We start from the raw sequence: 6,000 nt of genomic DNA, 5'->3' as shown, positions 1-6,000 counted from the left end.
GATTATATTCTCTGCAGCCAAAGATGGAGACGCTGTATACAGTCAGCAAAAACAAGACCGGGAGCTGACTGTGGCTCAGAACATGAACTCCTTATTGCCAAATTCAGACTGAAATTGAAGCAAGTGGAGAAAACCACTAGACCATTCAGGTATGACCTAAATCAAATCCCTTATGACTATACAGTGGAAGTGAGAAATAGATTTAAGGGACTAAATCTGATAGACAGAGTGCCTGATGAACTATGGACGGAGGTTCGTGACATTGTACAGGAGACAGGAATCAAGACCATCCCCAAGAAAAAGAAATGCGAAAAAGCAAATTGGCTGTCTGAGGAGGCCTTACAAGTAGCTGTGAAAAGAAGGGGAAGGAAAGCAAAGGAGAAAAGGAGAGATATTCCCATCTGAATGCAGAGTTCCAAAGAATAGCCAGGAGAGATAAGAAAGCCTTCCTCAGTGATCAATGCAAAGAAATAGAGGAAAACAATAGAACGGGAAAGACTAGAGATTTCTTCAAGAAAATTAGAGATACCAAGGAAATATTGTATTCGAAGATGGGCTCAATAAAGGACAGAAATGGTATGGACCTAACAGAAGCAGAAGATATTAAGAAGAGGTGGCAAGTACACACAGAAGAACTGTACCAAAAAAGATCTTCACGGCCCAGGTAATCACGATGGTGTGATCACTCACCTAGACACAGACATCCTGGAATGTGAAGTCAAGTGGGCCTTAGGAAGCATCACTACAAACAAAGCCAGTGGAGGTGATGGAATTCCAGTTGAGCTATTTCAAATCCTGAAAGATGATGCTGTGAAAGTGCTGCACTCAATATGCCAGCACATTTGGGAAAACTCAGTAGTGGCCACAGGACTTGGAAAAGGTCAGTTTTCATTCCAATCCAAAGAAAGGCAATTGCCAAAGAAATGCCTCAGGTCTACCACACCATTTGCACTCATATCACGCCAGCTAGTAAAAGTTAATGCTCAAAAATTCTCCAAGCCAGGCTTCAGCAATACGGTGAACCATTTGAACTATCCAGATGTTGCAAGCTGGTTTAGAAAGGCAGAGGAACCAGAGATCAAATTGCCAACATCCGCTGGATCATCAAAAAAGCAAGAGAGTTCCAGAAAAAACATCTATTTCTGCTTTATTGACTATGTCAAAGCCTTTGACTGTGTGGATCACAATGCACTGTGGCAAGTTCTGAAAGAGATGGGGATACCAGACCATCTGACCTGCCTCTTGAGAAACCTGTATGCAGGTCAGAAAGCAACAGTTAGAACAGGACATGGAATAACAGACTGGTTCCAAATAGGAAAAGGAATACGTCAAGGCTGTATGTTGTCACCCTACTTATTTAACTTATATGCAGAATACATCATGAGAAACGCTGGGCTGGAGGAAGAACAAGCTGAAATCAAGATTGCTGGGCGAAATATCAATAACCTCGGGTATGCAGATGACACCACCCTTATGGCAGAAAGTGAAGAAGAACTAGAGCCTCTTGATCAAAGTGAAAGAGGAGAGTGAAAAAGTTGGCTTAAAGCTCAACATTCAGAAAACTAAGATCATGGCATCCGGTCCCTTCACTTCATGGGAAATAGATGGGGAAACAGTGGAAACAGTGGCTGACTTTATTTTTCTGGGCTCCAAAATCACTGCAGATGGTGATTGCAGCCATGAAATTAAAAGATGCTTACTCCTTGGAAGGAAAGTTATAACCAACCTAGACAGCATGTTAAAAAGCAGAGACATTAGTTTGTCAACAAAGGTCTGTCTAGTCAAGGCTATGGTTTTCCCAGTGGTCATGTAAGGATGTGAGAGTTGGATTATAAAGAAAGCTGAGCTTCGAAGATTGATGCTTTTGAACTGTGGTGTTGGAGAAGACTCTTAAGAGTCCCTTGGACTGCAAGGAGATCCAACCAGTCCATCCTAAAGGAGATCCAACCAGTCCATCCTAAAGGAGATCAGTCCTGGGTGTTCGTTGGAAGGACTGATGTTGAAGCTGCAACTCCAATACTTTGGCCACTTGATGTGAAGAGCTGACTCATTGGAAAAGGGCCTGATGCTGGGAAAGATCGAGGGCAGGAAGAGAAGGGGACGACAGAGGATGAGATGATTGGATGCCATCACTTACTAAATGGACACTGGTTTGGGTGGACTCCGGGAGTTGGTGATGGACAGGGAGGTCTGGCGTGCTGCAATTCATGGGGTGGGAAAGAGTCAGACACGACTGAGCAAATGAACTGAGCTGAACTGATGTTAAACATAAAGGAATCTTAATATCTGTTGAATTATCTATTATGAGAATCAGTAAAATACTCAGAGAAGAAGGCTTGAAAATAAAAATCCAGTGCATAGGACAGTCACCCTGGCACACCCCGCCCCGAGCTCTAATGGAGACGACCTGGAGGCAGGTACCCACTGTCTCTCCAGGGTGGTAATTGTTGGCAGGCACAGATTACATGGGCCCGCTGCCCCGTGTAATATGACCCAGGGTGCACTGTGTGCGTGCATTTTTTTATTTATGCATTTGAGGATACCAAAAAGGAAAGGAACAATACGCTCAGATCCTGCTTGTGGGCATGCAAAGCCGCAGCTCTCACCCGCACCGTGTAGGTGTCCTGGAGCCGAAGAACCAGCAGGGCCAGACAGAGCAGCACCGTGAGGGTAGCAGCAGGGGCTGCCTGTGAAAACACGGGGTCGGCTGGTAGTGCGGGGAAGTGCCCCGTGGGGGCTCCTGGCCGGCCCCTCGCGTTTCCGGGGCCTCCTCTGCTGGTAGCCTTCACTTCCCGAGTGAGGCAGGGCTGAGTGGAGGGCTGTCTGGCCACCTGGGCCCCGGGACCAAGCGCGGTCCCCTTGCTGAGCTGACCTGGACTCCTGGGGGCGCCCTCTCACAGCTTCCCCGAGCGCCGTGCTCCGGGTCCCGGTGGCCTTCTCTGCCAGAACCATGGCACGGGTCTAAACACATGCAACCCCACCTTAGCAGTATTTCACAATAACCAAGATACTTCCACTTAGGTAGTATTCTCTACGCTGGTTCTGCCGTCACTGTAAGGAAAGAGATGTGTTAAGATAGGATGACATGGGACTGACTTTCTATTTGTGATTATTCCACCTTCTTACGATGAGCATGTGTTTTATTAATTTTTTTCAAATGTGCACAAATCGAGGAAGGGTATTACTTTTTCTTAGGAATATCCACAGTTCCGCCTCACTGGTGCCTTACATGCGAGCCCGTCTCCTCCTCATTGGCTGACCCCAGCTCACCCCCCCCACATCCTCACCGCCCCCCAGGCCCTCACCTCTCCAGCACTACGGGTTTCTCATCAGCGTGTAAAACACCCTCAAGTTTCTCCCACCCTGTCAAACATTTATGAGCCCTTGATACACTGGGATGCTCCCGCCTCAGGAGTCAGCAGTATGCAGCCTGTTCCATGACAGGGAGCCACCGTCAGTTTGCTAAACAGATAGCAGAACCTGCTGAAAAGCATGAGCCCAGTCTTGCTAAGGGAACAATGTGTGTGTGTGTGTGTGTCCGCCTGTGTGTGGAGTGGAGACTGAAAGGCTGTTTGCGCGGTTACCGAGGGTGGTTACCATGATGCCGTTCCCCGTAATTACATTTTATGTTAAATTTCTGCGTTCATCAGGAAATAATTCATAATAAATGTGATTGTTTCACCGCTTCCCCTCGTCTCTGCATCCTTCGCGCGGTGCTGCTTTTCTGGCCTCACGGCCAAGCTCCTTTAAACTCCTGCCAACCCCCACCCCCATCCCTAACTGGGTTCAGGGACCCGCTTCCCTAGATGGGCTCGGCCAGGCCAGGTGGCCTCCACGTGCTCTGTCCTGGACACTGAGGCCCAGACCCTCCTTCCTGGACCGCGCCTCCTTCCTCTGGGACCCCAGAGTTCCCTATTTCATCCTGGGCATCCGGCTCTTCCCCAGGGCCTGGACGTGCCGCTCTGTAGAAAGCATCCAGCCACCCCTGGGGAGTCCTGGCTCACTCTGAGGACGCCCCAGTCTCTGGTCCAGGGGAGGGCCCACCTAACCTCCCTCGACCTGCCCCTGGTTGCCTCCCTCACACCCTCCCCCAGGGCAGAGCTCAGCTCTCTCATCGGAGCCAGGACCAGGCAGCGCCTTGAGTCCCCGCCGCCTTCTCGCCCAGCTAGTCCCTGTCCTGCCCGGCCACCTCCACTTCCATTTCAGGCCCCTGGAAGCCAATCCCTCTTGGCAGCCTGCCCCTGCCCTGCGCTGTGGCAACAACCTCCGGGCACCAGCTGGTGGCCTGAACTCTGCCTCAGGCCATTCTTGGGCCCAGAATCGGTCAAGTCACCTCCCACCCTGACCCGAGGAAGCTGCCTTCCCGCATCGACCCCGCCCCGGGCATCCCGCCCTCCCCCTCCCCAGGCATCCCGCCGGGCCCTCCGCCTCCTGCTGGCACCTCTGTCCTTTCCTCTCAGCCGCTCACCTTCACTCCTCCGGTGGCAGGAGCTGGGGAGACGGGATGGAGGCGAGGCCCTCACCTCAGGGCACCCCAAACTAAGAGCAGGGGTCACCTCTGCGGGGATCTGTGAAGACCCAGCGTGCCTTCCTCATGGCCTCTGAAACTCGGGATTTGACTTTGTCAAGGGAACCAGTGTGGTCACTAACTTGTATTTAGGTCAGCCCTTCGTAAACCAAGTTTTCCAGAACGCTGATGTCCTTGCAGATGGGACTAGGGACTTTTATCAGTTAAGATAAATGGGGTTATGCTCCCAAAAGTTTCACTTCTCAGGGTGCGTGCCCTTTGCCGCCGGTGGCCCCGCCTGAACCTTTCCCTGCCTCTGGACCCAGGGTCTGGATGGGCGGTGGGGGAGGAACACGGCGCGTAAAGCTGTCCATCCGGGTGTCACCTTCCCTTCTGCCCACCACTTGTTGACCACAGCAAGCCACATGGACGGAGGCATGGAAACGCAAGTCTACCTTTTGCTCCGAAGAGGAAGAGCAGAAATTCTGGTGAACAGGGCCACTGAAAACCTCAAACCCCCCCAGTCTTTATGGCAGAGTAAATAACCCAGATAATACTGGGTTAAAGAAATCCAAACAGGTGTGTGCACTTCAGCATGTCTCAGTCTTTGAAATGTTAATACGAGGGGAATGCCCTGGCAGTCCAGTGGTTATGATCCCAGGCTTCTACTTCAGGGGGCACAGCAGGGGGCAAGGACTTGACCCCTGGATAGGAACTAAGGTCCTGCATGCCACACGGCGTGACCAAAAGAAAAAAAAACAGTGTACATCGTGACCATCAGAGAGGGCAGAGCTGTGATTTTTTGTTCAACACGTCCTCAGCCACCCTGGCCCTTGTACACAATGGGCTCTCAGATTATTTGGCTCAGGACTTGTATTGCAATCTGCAGGACAAAGTCATGGCTTATCTTTGAGAGGAGGCTTTCGTAAGAGGATAACAAGGAAATGCAAGAAGAAAGCTTAGTTTATTCAGCATTCACAGTGAGCCAGGCCCCATGCTCTCTCCTGAAATCCTCACTGCACCATTATGCTTTAGGAACTGCTATCTTCATTTTGTCCTGGAGAAAACTGAGGTTCAGGCAGCAGGAGGATGAATTTTAAATAAGTGTCCAGCTTGTGTGACTCGTGCTTAAAATTTGCTCGTTTCACACATCACAATCTTCTGTGTCTGAGCTGGGGAGCAGTAAGACCCTCAAAGCCTCACTTTGCCTGGAAATTTCCACGGACGGAGGAGCCGAGCGGGCTAGAGTCCATGGTGCCGCAAAGAGTGGGACACGGCTGAAGCGACTAACCCAACAGCACTGATCCCATTTCAAAGCTCACAGCCTGCCCTGCGGAGCACTGGGCAAGGGGCTGAGAGAGCTGGGACCGGGGCCCCTGCTCAGACCTTTCTTCTCTTTGTTTGGGCACAAGGGTGTCCGCTTGCTGTCCATGTGACGAAGAGGTCACTCTCAGCCCTGCTCCTTTCCCACCTTCATCCGGGTCACGCTAGGG

This window comes from Cervus canadensis, chromosome 21 (assembly GCF_019320065.1).
Source record: "Cervus canadensis isolate Bull #8, Minnesota chromosome 21, ASM1932006v1, whole genome shotgun sequence".
Lineage (NCBI taxonomy): Eukaryota > Metazoa > Chordata > Mammalia > Artiodactyla > Cervidae > Cervus > Cervus canadensis.
The sequence above is the reverse complement of the archived record's forward strand: the minus strand, read 5'-3'. Positions refer to the sequence as shown.